The following is a 15,540-nucleotide window of genomic DNA, read 5'->3' as shown; positions in this document are numbered from 1 at the left end:
AGGAATTGTGCTACTCCCTATTCGGGAAACGTGTCTTACTGGCGTCGTTAGACAGTAGGCGTCATGTAGGGAAAAATCTGTCTTCTGTTGTTCAGTCCCTCTCTAACTTTGTTTCCAAAGTTCGTTCCTTGCTGCTTAAATTTTCTACTCAACCTTTTTTGACTGAAGGTTCGTCATTTGTACCCCCTACTTCTCATATTGTCTTGACTATTAATAATGTCCCTTCAGTCGCTCTTCTTGATTCAGGAGCTGCTGTTTCCTTAATCAGTTTATCCTTCTTTGAATCCTTGAAAAAGGTACTTTCTCATCTTCATTTTTTTCCTTCTACTGCCTGTTGTGTTTCGACTTCTAATCAACCTACTGATGTTCTCAGTCATATTTCTCTCACTGTTAAAATTCAACATTTTTCTTGGCCGTTTACCTTTCTTGTTGTTTCGGACTTATCTTCTCCTAATATTTTAGGCTATGATTTTTTCTCCCATACTGGCCTAATTTTTGATTCAATGAACTCTACGGTTTCTTTCCATTTTTCTTCAACAGTTATCCCATTAATTAATATTGCTGATTATCCTTCTTTGACTTCATCAATGTTCCATAGTATCAATTCCATTCATTCTCACCAAATTGCCTCTTTGTTAACCGAATTTTCTGATGTCATCACTCCTGTTCTTGGTACTGTAAAAACTTTCAAGGCTCATATTGACTTAATTGATACTACTCCGGTTTGCTCATCCCCCTATTTTTTAAGCCCTCCTCGAATTAAAATTTTAAATCAATTAGTTGATAAAATGCTTCAAGACAAAACTGTAAATCCTTCTTCTTCTAATTATGCTTCCCCTGCCTTCATTGTCGATAAACCCGATGGATCTTCAAGATTCATCGTGGATTACAGAAAATTAAATGGCCGCATACTCTATGATTCTTATCCTATGCCCAAATTGCAGTCCGCCTTTCAACATTTCTCCAATGCCAAATACTACTCCATTTTCGATCTTAATTCTGCGTACAATCAAATTCCTTTAGATAAACTTAGCTCTCATTACACTGCTTTTATTACTCCTAATGGTCTTTTTCAGTTTCAAAAAGTTCCTTTCGGCCTTAATTTAGGTTCCCAAATTGTGCAACGCTTTGTTGATTCACTTTTTTCTGACACAAAATATCAATATCTGTTCCCATTTATTGACGATATTTTGATCTATTCCCCTGATCTTTCCACTCACTTGCTGTCGATCCGGATAGGGTTTCTGCAATTCACAAGGTGCCTCCTCCTAAGAACTTAAAGCAGTTACGTTCTTTTTTTGGCATGGTCGGATTTTATGGAAAATATATACCTAATTTTTCCCATATTTCTGAACCTCTTAACTTATTGAAACGCAAAGGCGTAAAGTTTCACTGGGGTGAATCACAGCAAAATGCCTTTTCCTGTTTAAAGGCCAAACTATCCCAAGATCCTCTTTTGCAAATTCTTGATTTTAACATTAAATCTGAACTTTCTAGGGATGCTTCCGATATCGCCATTGGCGCTGTTTTGCAACAAACAGTGCAGGGTGAAACCCGCCCTACTGCCTCTTTTAGTCGCTTATTGTCACCTGTGGAACGTAAATATTCCGTCTATGAACGGGAAGCACTTGCTTTTATCCTCTCAATTGAACATTTTGCGGAATATCTAGACCATCGAGAATTCATCGTGAGCACTGATAACCAAGCTCTTTCTTGGTTACTTCATAATGCTCCGAAAATTGGACGCACTGGTCGTTGGCTGCTTCTTTTGTCACGTTTTAAATTCTCCCTGAAATTTGTCTCTGGTTTTCAAAATTGGTCGCTGATGCGTTGTCTCGCCTCTGATTCTGAAATAAACCACCTTCCGGTTGCTACGGTAAATTCTGTTTCCTCTCTTATAAATTTTCCTTTGTCTTTTCAGTCATGTCAAGACCTTCAAAACCTTGATCCATACTGTCAACAATTAAAAACCGACATTTCTTCTAATGATTACTCTGGACCCTTTCGTATTGTAAATCAATTTATTGTTTTCAAACCTACCCCTCGGGCTACTCCTCGTTTGGTTCTTCCTTCCGCATTACATCCCATGATATTTCAATACTTTCATGGATCCCCTACTGGTGGACATTTTGGAATGGCGAAATCTTATTCTCGCATTGCCTCTCAGTTTCATTGGCCCCAAATGCGAAAGGATGTTTTCTCTTGGGTCCTATCTTGCGACCTATGCCAAAAGCACAAGCCCCCAAATCATCAACCTTTCGGGACATATGCTGCCTCCCCCTCTACTTACCCGGCCGAGAAATTCTATATCGACATTGTCAGCCCTTTGGTCAAATCTTCTAAATCAAACTCCTACATATTTACTTTCTTGGACGGTTTTTCAAAATTTCTTGTTGTACGCCCATTACGTAACATTTCTTCTCAGATTATTATTAATTTACTAACTAATCAAGTTTTTCCTCTTATAGGCATTCGAAAAATTCTGGTCTCTGATAATGCTGCTATTTTTACTTCAAAAGTTTTTTATAACTTTTGTTTTTCTTATGGCATCAAAAAAGTTTCTACCTCACCTTATCACCCTCCGGCAAATGTTGAGCATTACCACCGGAATCTTAAATCTTTTCTTTCCATCTTTCATTCCCAAGATCACAAGTCATGGGATACTGAACTCTCTTACTTTTGTTTCGCTTTAAACGCTACTGTTAATGATTCTATCTCCTTTTCTCCCACCAAGTTATTCTTGGGAAGAGATCTTCATACTCCTTTAAATTGGAATTTGCCCTCTTTATTGCTTACCCGCCCCTCATTTGCTTACTGACTCTCAATTACAGGAAGCTCTTCGTAATTTAAATCATGCCAGGGATCTTCACCGAAAAACATGTATTTCCCGCCTTCGCCCGCCCAACTTGAAGCTCTTTGATCAGGTTTTGTTGAAAAACTATCCCATCAGTTCTACCCAACATCATATTTCGGCTAAGCTTTCCCCTTTATGGATTGGCCCATACTGAATTCTTTCTTTCCCTTCTTCGGTTACTGTTCAATTACAGTCTATTTCTAATCCTCACGATATTCGCAAGGCTCACTTTTCCGAACTTAAGAAATTTTCTTCTTAAATCCTTTTTTCTTTTCTGTCCTTGGGTACTGAGGGAGAGTTCATTCAAATTTGTTTTCTGGTAGTTATGCTTACGTCATGTCTACACTGATTACTCTGGTCCACTTTTTTTTAGCATTTGCATATTTGCTTTATGATTTTAGCTCACCCAGTCCCTTTCCCCTCCACCCACACACACTTGATGTCAGACTCTCCCATGCACCTTTTCTTGAATTGTAATTGCCATTATTTGGCATCCTTTTCTGTTTTTTCAAATCTTCATGGGCAATTTCCTGTATTTTTACATTTGGCCACTTTAATACTATTTTTATTCGGTCCGGACCGCTTTCCTTGGTTCACCCTTCCCTTTTTCTTCTCCCCCTTTCACTTTGCCTTTTCAATTTCTCTTTCCCTTCTACGTATTTTCCATGCTTTGCTTGCTTCTTTGTTTTCCATATTTCTGCTGTTCCTTTGTTTTCTTTTTTCCGATACTGCATTTCATCTGGTCATCGTTCTCCGATTCCTGAGAAAGCACCGCTCATGGACATCGCTGCTGCTTCACCGACCTGCTTTCGCCCATCCTTCGGATTCCGCCCGGTGGCAGGAATACGAGGTGTGTTCAAAAAAGACCGAACTGTGGCTAGAAAAACTTTATTATGCAGCTTACATCATTTCACAGACTGTCCCCTTCAAAATAGTCCCCTGCACTATCAACAGCGTGTTGCCAACGTTTCTTCCACTTTTGGAATGCTTCCTGGAATGCACTTTCTTTGATGGCGCGAAGTTGCCTCGTCGCATTCTCCTTGATCTCTTCAATGTTTTGGAAACGATGTCCTTTCAAGGTGGTTTTCAATTTGGAGAATAAGAAAAAGTCTGCTGGAGCCAAGTCAGGAGAATAGGGCGGATGGGGCACAACAGGAATTTGGTGTTTTGCCAGATAACTGCGGACCGAGAGAGAGGCATGTGCTGGCGCATTGTTACGGTGCAACATCCAGGATTTGTTTTCCCACAGTTCAGGCCTCTTCCTGCGCATAGCATCTCTCAAATGCGTTAAAACATTCTCATACAGTTCTTTGTTCACTGTCTGGCCTCGGGGTACAAACTTGTGATGGACAATGCCTTTCCAATCAAAAAACACAATCAGCATCACCTTGATGTTTGAACGACTCATTCGTGCTTTTTTCGGTCGAGGAGAACCTTTCCCCACCCACTGTGATGATTGCCTTTTGGTTTCGACATCGTAACATTTCAAATGTTTCCACAAACATTTTCCCAACTTTGAAGCAGAACTTCACGCACACGCGTTGTTCCTCAAGCTGTTTCATTATAGAATTTGACGAACATGTGACACACGCAAACACTTCAGAGGCTCTAACTCAACTGATAATGCAGGCAATGGAATGCGGAAAGCAGTGGTCTGTTGTCAGAAGTTGCCGCTAGGCGCCGCCACAGTCACAACTCGCTCAATGTTGCGGTTTGCGCGCAATTTACAAAGTTTGGTCTTTTTTTGAACACAATTCGTATGTAACGTGCTCCTGCCATAACCCTTCGATCTACGTTCTATAAGCTTCTCGACACAGAGTCTCCATATACTCTGCAATATTTAAATTTCTACTGGACTATATGCTTTCTACTGTTATTATTATCTAATGTATTAATGGTTTAATCATATTTGGTGCTCACCCGTCTCTTCCTTCCCGTGTCTCACTACATACTGACTGCCACTCTGTGTTTACATTCTACGGTCTACGCCATCTGCTACGTCACCCAAAACTTCTCGAAGTTACTGGGCTTCCTTTCTTGGCGTATATATAATGCACTACCGTGCTCGTCTCACCAGCCTGGCATCGAATTGTATATAGAGAGTGTGTGTGTGTGTGTGTGTGTGTGTGTGTGTGTGTGTGTGTGTGTGTGTGTGTGTGTGTGTGTGTGTGTGTGGAGGGGGCCACTGTCCTTGTGCGGCTTGCTGTATGAAGCGCAAGTCTTTTCCGTCCAACAGGAAACATCGTATCGTCGGGACACTGGGTGAGCTAACACTTCACTTCTAACTTAGCAAAAACTAAATTTGCTCTTTCAGGCTCCTGCCTGTTTATTCATTCTACTTATTGAAGGCCTTATTTTAGTGCCTTAACTGTTTCGATGTTGTCTGGACATAAAATGAAGATGAAAATCTTTAATTTGGACTAAGAGTGACCACTGTCAACATATGATCAAACCTTTTAAATAGGACAGTAGCCGGTGAAAGAACTCTTAAGTATTGCGCAGTCGGATTCCTGTTTTTCTTTCATCCTTGTTATTTTTCATCTTCCTCATTTCCCTCCCGTCCCTCCTTTGCTTACATTATTAGAGTTTTGTAAAACACACTGGAGGTGTTAGTTTTTTTTTTTTTTAATGTGGCCAATAATTATGATTGTCATGCTAAAATATTGTTTTATGAAAAGTTTATCCTTGTTATCCTAAAAGGGAATGTTATGAGTCTACGGTATGTGCAAATCGTTCTAAAGTTTGTAAGAAGATTTTGGGTAGCAGTTTTTTCCTTTGTTTTGATTTTTCAAATTCTCTGGTCTTTAATGGAAGTGGGAAAATGCATTACTGGACTTCATCTATGTTATCTCTTGGATGTTTTTCAAATCCCATGTTAATCTGTGTGTGTAATTACAAAGTCAATTGTCTAATATATTTCATTATCCGAATTGTCGAATGATAATCCTTTTCTCATTTTCTTGTACCTACCACGGAAACCTCTCCTATCACCCCCCCCCCCCCCCAGCGTTGCTTCCTATCACTCTGCTCGTTACTGTTTGTTTTACGCAGAATCTTGGTCTCATCAACCTTGTTAGGGGAATTGGTGACATATTCTCACCATTGCTTTGGAATCATCTTATTTTTCGAACAGCGCCGATGCAAATATAGTATGCCAAAATAATTTATGTTCACCATGTCCTATGATAGGAAGGGTACAAAACTCCAGGAATTCATTTCACTTTACTGTATGGTCAAAAAGAATTATTACCTTAATTTTTAAACTGCCTGCCAGATAGAATTATCCAAGTGCGATCATATGAAGTTCTAGCAGATGTTGCTCCAAACTTGAATGCCAGTCTTTGCAGCAAGATATCAAGTCACCAGGCTCACTTATCCATTATATCAACCAGATATGGCTCCATACAGCATCCTCCCGTTCTTAAAACTGAAAATGCCACAATGGACAATGTATACCTCAGGTGAACAAACTTTTAACTATGAACTATTTTCCAAAGTGTTTTACTCTGAGAATTTCTATATTAAAATTTTACATTTTTTTATTTATGTATTAGGGGAAAGTTAAGAACAAACATATCTTAAAAACAAATACAAACAAAACCCATTATTACTCTACAGATTTCAACATCTGAACCTCAAATATTGAGACATGTTACAATGTTAAATCTGACTTATGAAGATATTAATGGCCTCAATAACAATTCAAATTAGCTTAATGTATAAAAGCTCTGCAAATTGCAAACTTTATTTAAGTACTGAGACAGGTCAATGAGAGTAACACATTTTTTCTAGCCCATACCAGAAGACATAGTGAACTGTAAACATTAGGTCTTGCCAGCGAAGGCGTTATCATGATTAAAATGAGTTAATCTTGATCTTTATTTTGACTTGGGATGTTTCAAAGTTGAGAACACCATTTCATGCGTGCAAGTTGCAGTAGGAGTAGTTCAAGGCACACTGTCTCAAAACTAGATAAGAGTTTCTATTACCCAAGTTAAAAAAATATCTTCACTGCAGTTAAGTTCCTATGATGTCATTTTGTAGGTTTGTTATTTCCATATCAAGAGCTACTGTACCTTCATTTGTAAGCTTCTTGAAAAACAAAGGGTTATCATGTTAGTATCAATCACAGCAAAAGGGCTAAAAAAAATAGAAATTAAAAAAAGTCACTTCTGGTTCTGTTATAGAGAAGTCTTTGAATATTTCACTGAATTATTTTTGGAGACATTCGAGGTGAACAATGAATGGCGAAGTGTTTAATTTATTCCATGCATACTTTGCACCATAATTTTCAAGTTTGGGAGGTAAGAGAAGGAGTTTCTTGCACGGTGAACTTTCCAAGACTCAAGTTTACATTTAAAATGATTCACTGCACTTATCAAACATAAAAAATTAAAATGTACAAAATGACAACATTTAAGGTGGGCACTAAAAATCTGTGAAGAGGGCACCACATTGCCCATTCCTAATACAGACATTATTTGAAAGGTTGTGATTCATACTAAGGATGCTACTTCAGAAAATTCTCATACCAAGCCAATAGTAATCATGATTAACTCATAAATTTTAGAATCTAACTTTTTCTAACTCTGGTCTTTTGGACTTATTATTGGTTCAGTGTAAGTAACATATTCTTAACATTTGACCACCTACATCAAAAATTAACAGTAACAGTATTTCTGAGTATGTGATATGCCATATCACCATCTTGGCCTAGCTAACTCATTTGGCTAATGACAACCAGTGCATTTGTTGGAGCTTTCACTTGACTCAATGCCACGTACAGCTGGTCTTGAGGTTTATTTATAGTAATAGCAAATGCTAGTCTTAATGGAAACTGCAACCTGGACATACAGAGTGGAATGGTTTTTTTTTTTTCCTATTTGCTTCACATCGCACCGACACAGATAGGTCTTATGGTGACGATGGGACAGGAAAAGCCTAGGAATGGGAAGGAAGCGGCCGTGGCCTTAATTAAGGTGCAGCCCCAGCATTTGCCTGGTGTGAAAATGGGAAACCATGGAAAACCATCTTCAGGGCTGCCGACAGTGGACTTCGAACCCACCATCTCCCAGATGCGAGCTCAAAGCTGCACACTCCTAACCGCATGGCCAACTCGCCAGGTGTGGAATATTTAGGTCGGTTAATATCAACTTTATTCTTGGCCCCTTCCAAGCCTAGTAAGAATTTCCAGTTTAACTACACTTTCCATTAAACCACATACCACCATGCAGGCATCATTAATTAAACAATCTGAATGACAGAAGGGCATATGATGCATCTGCACAACGATAACTTTCAAATAGGAGTATAAAAAATTCCTTTTTTCTATTTGTTTTACGTTGCACGGCGACGATGGGATAGGAAAGGGCTAAGAATGGGAAGGAAGTGGCTGTGGCCTTAATTAAGGTACAGCCCCAGCATTTACCTGGTGTGAAAATGGGAAACCACGTATAAAATTCAGATTCATTACGAAAAACAAAGGCCTTCTTCATGTAATGGTACTCATCACAGGTAATGGAGATGCAAGTCAATTCCGTTTGAATATGCTGGAAACTCCAAGGGAACAGAATGGCTGATCCAAACTTGCCAACCAACAGGCATCGTGCGATTCTCCCTTTGTTTGAACGTCTAATGGCCACAGCCCAGCTGCTGAAGTGAAAATTAAAATCTTTAACTCAGCAGCCTAAATACAACCTATAATTTGAGTTAAAAATAATAATTTTTGAGGAACTTATATTAAAACTCAGGATTTATATTAAAGGCATTAACAACTATCAAAATCTATTAAGTGGTTATTGCACAACTGATATTTTTTTACTGAATAAAACATGATACAGGAACAATGTTATTTTACCAAGATCCTGGAATTATGATCTGAAGAATGAGCCATCTTCCAAGGTTGTACAGCATACCAAAATCCTACATTTTTGTGTTTCTTGCAGAATTACAGCAGGCACTATATGCAAGGATGGCACCATACTTAATTAAAAGTCTGAATCTCCATTTTTTAAACTATATATTTCATAACAATGCAACAAGTTATGACCTAAGGATGAACAACTTGTCTCAAAGCTGTCCCTGTTACAGCATTCTCCATAAACAAATGAGAGAAAAGTTGAACTGACTCTGGAAGATCAGTTCAACAGTACGTTGCTGCCACAAAGAAAGTAGCAGAGGACAATGGAATAAGTAACATGCAATCAGAAATTGAGCCCATATCCTACAGTTGGGCACTTTATTCTATCCAGCATTTCCTTGTAAATGTATCACAATCTTCTTCATGTGAAGAATGACCCAGAAATTAAACAACTTTTTAAAATTTGGCAATGAAATTTTAAAAATTCAGTAGAATCCTTACTAGAGTTTCTCCTGCATTAGCTGTGACATAGCCTATGGAGTCAAATTTGAGATGTTGGAATTAACTGAGTAAATAAATAAAATAATCATCTACAGGTTTTCGATGCTCATTAAAATTCTATGTAGTTGTAAGTGAATGAACTGTAAAATACTTTTTGTAGAATCTTTGGTAGTGTGTGTAAGTAACTACCTGGTCTTGGCGAAAGCTGAAGAACCTGAAACCTACCTGATCCTTTGAAGGACATGACAAATAATCCCATTAAGAAAATACACCATTTAGCTAGTTTTGCTCTTGGTGAGATTCGAAGAGAGAGAGGAGTGAAGAATGAAAGATTCAAGGCATTTACATCAGAAGCTCTGCATACCTCCTACCCGAGGCTTAAATCTAGAAAATTTTTCTTTTGCTTGCTAGTGGCTTTACATTGCACCGACACAGATAGATCTTATGGCGATGATGGGATAGGAAAGGCCTATGAGTTGGAAAGAAGCAGCCGTGGCCTTAATTAAGGTACAGCCCCAGCATTTGCCTGGTGTGAAAAAGGGAAACCACGGAAAACCGTCTTTAGGGCTGCCGACAGTGGGATTCGAACCCACTATCTCCCGAATACAAGCTCACAGCCGCGCGCCCCTAACTGCATGCCCAACTCGCCCGGTATCTAGAAAATTCTTCGAACAAAAGGGTGGTGGTGGTGGTGGTGATTGTTTTAAAAGGAAGTACAATTTGACAACCATGGTCTATTAACACTAATCAGAGGGAAAAAATGGAAGAGACCCAACATTTTGAAAAATGAAGGTATCGGCCAAAGAAAGACAAGGGCCACGAAGGGCGTGAAAATGAAAGTCTCCCTAGGCCTTGGGAACCTAATACCGTTGGGGTCAGAAAAGAACAAGAGTTGACCAAGGAAGGATGAAAGTGAGGAGCCTGGCACAAGTAAGTGGAAGCACTGCCAGGACTCGGCGAAAGGCCATGTGGTCGCCAACTTACGCTCCTAGTTAAAAGCTCCTTTTAGTTGCCTCTTACGACAGGCAGGGAATATTGAGGATCTTATTCTACCACCCCTACTCACAAGGGGTCGAACAAAATGGAAAGTAGGTACTGTCAGGATCAAGATGAGAAAGGAAAGAATGGATCATCTCCGAAATTGGATAGAACCAAAGGAAAATCTTGCCTGTGGTAACAAGGAAAACTGGATATCATGGAAAGCACTTTGGTAAGAGATGGTGATAAGCTGAATGAGCAGAAATGTTTCTTTTTAATCTGACACATCCCTCTGTATTGCAGGAAGCAATAAACAATTAACGCCTTCGTCAATGTACGTAGTGCACATCAGCATGCACTATAGAAGGCCTAATCTTAAGACACCTCTGAAGCTATTGACACTGCCTGCTGCTGGGCAAAGAACATTTCATTTCAGGTCTACCAGCCAACTCTTAACTCATTTACGTACTTTTCTTTTCTGTAGTTATCAGTGGCAAAGCATGGGAATTTTCCTTGGGTAAGCTGAATGGAACACAACATTTCATATAATAATAGTAGCAGTAGTAATAATAATAATAATAATAATAATAATAATAATAATGAAGAAGAAGAATTGGGAGTTTCTCAGCACATAAACAGATGCCAATGGACATTGCTTAATCAACCATGTGGAATGGCCAGCCTCCAACTAAAGCCCACACACTTTAATAAACCACCATGGAAAAATGACCACCCAAAAATCACCAATTGATCACTTAAGGCGAATGCCAGATTGATCATATGGTGAACACTAGAAATTTCTCTCCAGAAATCATTAACATGAGCATACGCAATGGTTACCTAGAGTCTGACCGCCATCTCTCACAAATCCAAATTTGCTTCAGGCCCAATAAAAAACAATTAAAAACAATAAAATCCCATGCATCGATCTGTAATACTTAAAAGAACACGCACAGGAGTTTGCACAATCATTACAGACAAGCATATAGACATGGGACTCTTGAGACCATCCAGGAATCATCAAGAAAACATGGCCAACCACCATGGAAACGTAAACACAAATGTTGGACATCAAACTGCGACAGTGGCCTGGGATCCTGTATTTAAGCCTGGAAGAATTGGCACAGCCACCTAACACCAGAGAATTGGAAGAACTTTTTAGAAACACAGAACCAAACATCCAAAACAATCAGATGAATCAAATGCACAGAGCTCTTTAAAAGATTAGAGGAAACTGGTAATGACTTAAAAAAGAACAATGTGTGAATTTTGGAAGAAATAACAAATTACAAGGGCCTTTGTTTCCAATGCCCCGCTGGAACACTTGAGACCAATACAAATGCCAACTGTGACATCCTGAAGCAGTTCTTTGAGAAACTACACAACTGTGAACCACCTATAGAGAAACTCCAATTCATCATACCTGCCCCAAATCAGGACTCAGTTCCACTGGCACATGATGAGATACAAATCATCATACTGCACCTCAAAAACAATAAAAGCAACAGTGGAAAATGGCATAATTACCAAGATGCTCTAAACTGGAGATGAAGTCTTGCTTGTGCGTCTACAAGCAATCAATGCGAATATATGGGAGAGTGGAACCATACCTGCAGCCTGGAAAACTGCTTTGATTCACCCACTACACAAAAAGGGTTAACAAGACTGATCCAAACAATTACAGAATCATTTCACTCCTGCCATTTGCCTACAAAGTGCTCTCCTTACCAGACTGGAGCAACAGACAGAACATAAGATCAGTGAATACCAGGCAGGCTTCTGATCATGCCGACTGTGCATGGATTAGACCTGGAAGCTCAAGATGATACTCCAGCACTGTCAGTCGAACTAGTCACTCTCATAGATTAAAAAAAAAAAAAAAAAAAAAAAAGCATACGACTTGATTGACCGTAGAACTCTGTTTAATGTACCCTAATATGGGAATACAGTGTAGAAAATAAAACTACAAATTGGCGACCTCTTCCTCCACTTGTCCTCAATAAGGTGACCAGGAAAAGCAGAGTTCCTACATAGATTAACTATTATTAATGTTATGTTTGCAATTACGTCTATTCAATCTGTAGGCCTATCTTTGTTCAAAGCAGAATACATAATCTTTTTTTTAAACTATGATGCAAGTCACTCTATAGACAGGCTGAGTGGCCCAAACAGTAGAGAGCTGGCTTTCTGAGCCCAAGTAGGTGGATTTGATCCCCACTCAGTCTGGTAGTATTTGAAAATGCAAAAATATGTCAGCACCGACATGTAAAATAACTCATGAGACAATGTGAACCACAGGGTCTCCAAAAATCATAAAGGTAGCTAGTAAGATCAATAATATTTTTATTGCATTATTAATCTACAGATATGTCTGCACAAAATAGTACCTCTGACATGAATGAGAAAACTAATATTTTGGGCCTAGGATAAAACAAAGAAATCCAGGATTTTAAATATGTACATCAATCCCAGCAGTCCCTCAGATAAAGACAGAATCACACTCAACCCAACATATGGGAATACGGTGTAGAAAATAAAACAACTGCAAATCAATTGGCGACCTCATCCTCCACTTGCCCCCAATAAGGTGACCAGGAAAAGCAGAGTTCCTATAGGATTACCAGTTTTACTGTATATCATAATTTAATGAACTTGTTTGATTCCAAAGTTACAGAAACATAAAACATTTATTAGCCATATGCATTAAGTTGAAAATGTCTAAGTTATTAAAAAATGAAATCACAATTCAGTCCTTCATCCGAACTTCATCCAACCGGGCAAGTTGGTCGTGCGGTTAGGGGCGCGCAGCTGTGAGCTTGCATCCGGGAGATAGTGGATTCGAGCGCCACTGTCGGCAGCCCTGAAGATGGTTTTCCATGGTTTCCCTTCCCACTCCTAGGCATTTGCTATCCCATCGTCACCATAAGAACTATCTGTGTCAGTGCGACGTAAAGCAAGTAATGGTTAATATAAAAAATATGTAAAATACGTTAGCTATCTATTAAGTCTTCAATCCAGTGGCTAGTTGGGACCCTGCACAGCACCACCAAAGGTTATGTTATTGGAGAGAAAACACAAAAACTGATGGCAGTGTGATAATGAGGCTTACAGGCATGATGAGAACTAGGGAGTTTGTCATTGGTTTCCTGAGTCAGAAATTACCATTTGCAACACAGCTGAAACCCTGTAACACCTTCACAACATCCAGATGCACTAATCATGTTATGTTTGCAATAACCTATATTCAATCTGTATCTTTGTTCAAAGCAGTATACATAATCTCTTAATTTTAATAATGATGCAAGCCACGCTATAGAGAGCCAGGCAAGTGGCTCAGACAGTAAAGCACTTGCTCTCTCAGCCCAAGTTGGTGGGTTCAATCCCCACTCAGTCTAGCGGTATTTGAAAGTGCTCAAATATATCAGCACCATTAATACCATGGTGGCCGAGATCGATAAAGCGTCAAGTCTACAGGGTCTGACACCAATGTTAGCTGGTTCGAATCCTGTTGATGGAAAAATATCTCACCATAAGAATGTTGGCCAGCAGGGTAGGAGAGATGCTGATATACAATTTCTAAAAAATAGATTGTGTGCCAAAAGGCCGGATTTAATTCCAAACCTCTCCACAGTAGGCTATTCATATGGAGTGAGGGCATGTTGATGGTGATGGTTATACAACAGCAACAGGCGATGTGCTGACAACCAGATTTCACCCTTTCCCTGCCTCATTATCATCATCTTGCACCCCGAAGTGCAAGTTGCACAAGGTGAGCTGAACATGTCGTCGGACACTTCCGGCACTAAAAGCCATGCGCAAAATAAATAACTACTCATACCTCAGCAGCTTCTATACTGTCACAGCAATAAATGAGAGACAGACTTCAGGGGAAAGTACATTCTGTCTGGCATTATGTCCAGCAACATATATATTTTTGCTTTTTACTTATAAATGCAGCTTTGTCTCATATTTTCAAGACAAAATCTACAAACAAATGCAAGCTCCATCTCAGTTTACGACAGTAAATAATAACCTTTGCAAATAAATTCACTAGGCTGCATAACAATGTTCACTCTGAAGGGGTAGCCTATGGTGAGCCTCCTAGAGGGTAACGCCTTTTCTCAGGCCAAGGAGATTTGAAGTGCAGAGGTGGGGTGGGGGGGTGGGGTGTGTGGCAGTCGTGACCTATAAAAGGATCTGTCCCAGCATTCGCCTTAGTGTGGGAGAATGGAAAACGACGGAAAACCATTCTCAGGACAGTCAATGGTGGGGATCAGCCCCTCTACTGCCTGAATGCAGAGCTGCAAGCTGAAGCTTACCTTGCTTGGTGTGACAGGTCTACCTATGTACAGTAGTCTATAAGAAAGAGAGTGGTACTGCCTCGAGGGTTTACACAATACCTTCATAATTCTTTAAAAAACATTTTGCCAAAGTATGGTAGCCTATATTCAACACTTATGGATAAGGTAAAAGCAAAAATATCTTTCCATTAGTAAGTTTTCAAGAATTGTAATTTGATAAAACTAGCCCACATAAATTCAAATTATCATAATTTTTAAATACACATTAATAATCACAAAAATTATAGTCATTTAATGGAAGTGGTGGAACAAATTTTTAAAAGATCCTACAGTAGCCGTGGCTTGCAAATTGACTTTACTTTGTAATCTTGCTAGTGATACCTAATTAACAATTCTCAAAAACAACGATGTAACTCGCATTAACATAATGATTACAGTGAAATTCAACTCACTTCAATCAATTCTATTAGGCCTACAATAAAATTACAGTATGACAATTCGTAAAATTGCGAGTAGGTATAAAAGAACTACCGGTATTTGAAATTGGAAGACTACAAAGTCCTAAAACTTCACATTACCGCGTTATCGGTCACCAAAGATATATACTCTTCTCTTTTGTACGCGTCAGTGCTTACTAGCTGCACATTACTTCTCAATTACTTAGCAATTAGACAGTGTCACAGTGAGTTTCGTCGTCCACATTTTGAAGTTTATGACAACAAATTCAACACAATCGATATACAGGGTGGCGGTCTTGGTCGGTCGGTCGAAGCAAGTCGAAGCCATACCGGTCGAAGAAAATGAACCGCAAATCCTTCAATATATCGATGTATTGGTAATATAATATATATATATTTACAGCAGCTAATAGCCATACTATTAAGAAAATAATAAATAAAATAAATATTACACATATTGGAATATCTGAGATATCTTATCCATCACAGTGTCTGTAAAGCAAAGTCCAGACGTATAAGAAATATATTGGTAATATCGATAACCTTTCGATTTGATCATAATTTGAGCAAAAAGCAATTTTGCTACCA

The 15,540-nt window shown here is 39.0% G+C and overlaps 1 long non-coding RNA gene across 2 annotated transcripts in view; it reads right to left on the bottom strand.

The window, feature by feature from the left end:
* The window catches only part of LOC137500578 (uncharacterized), a 28,164-nt gene extending 12,972 nt beyond the window's left edge, over window positions 1-15,192 (bottom strand). The window contains exons 1-2 of one of the 2 annotated variants that reach the window (XR_011018100.1): window positions 15,073-15,192; window positions 6,105-6,281 (exon numbers count right to left, since the gene is read on the bottom strand). This is a non-coding gene — a long non-coding RNA (uncharacterized lncRNA). Of the gene's footprint in view, window positions 1-6,104; window positions 6,282-14,946 lie in introns of both variants that reach the window. The other variant, XR_011018101.1, reaches the window with a different exon arrangement.
* Window positions 15,193-15,540: the final 348 nt, after the last annotated feature.

Source organism: Anabrus simplex, chromosome 4 (genome assembly GCF_040414725.1).
Source record: "Anabrus simplex isolate iqAnaSimp1 chromosome 4, ASM4041472v1, whole genome shotgun sequence".
Lineage (NCBI taxonomy): Eukaryota > Metazoa > Arthropoda > Insecta > Orthoptera > Tettigoniidae > Anabrus > Anabrus simplex.
The sequence above is the reverse complement of the archived record's forward strand: the minus strand, read 5'-3'. Positions and strand labels throughout refer to the sequence as shown.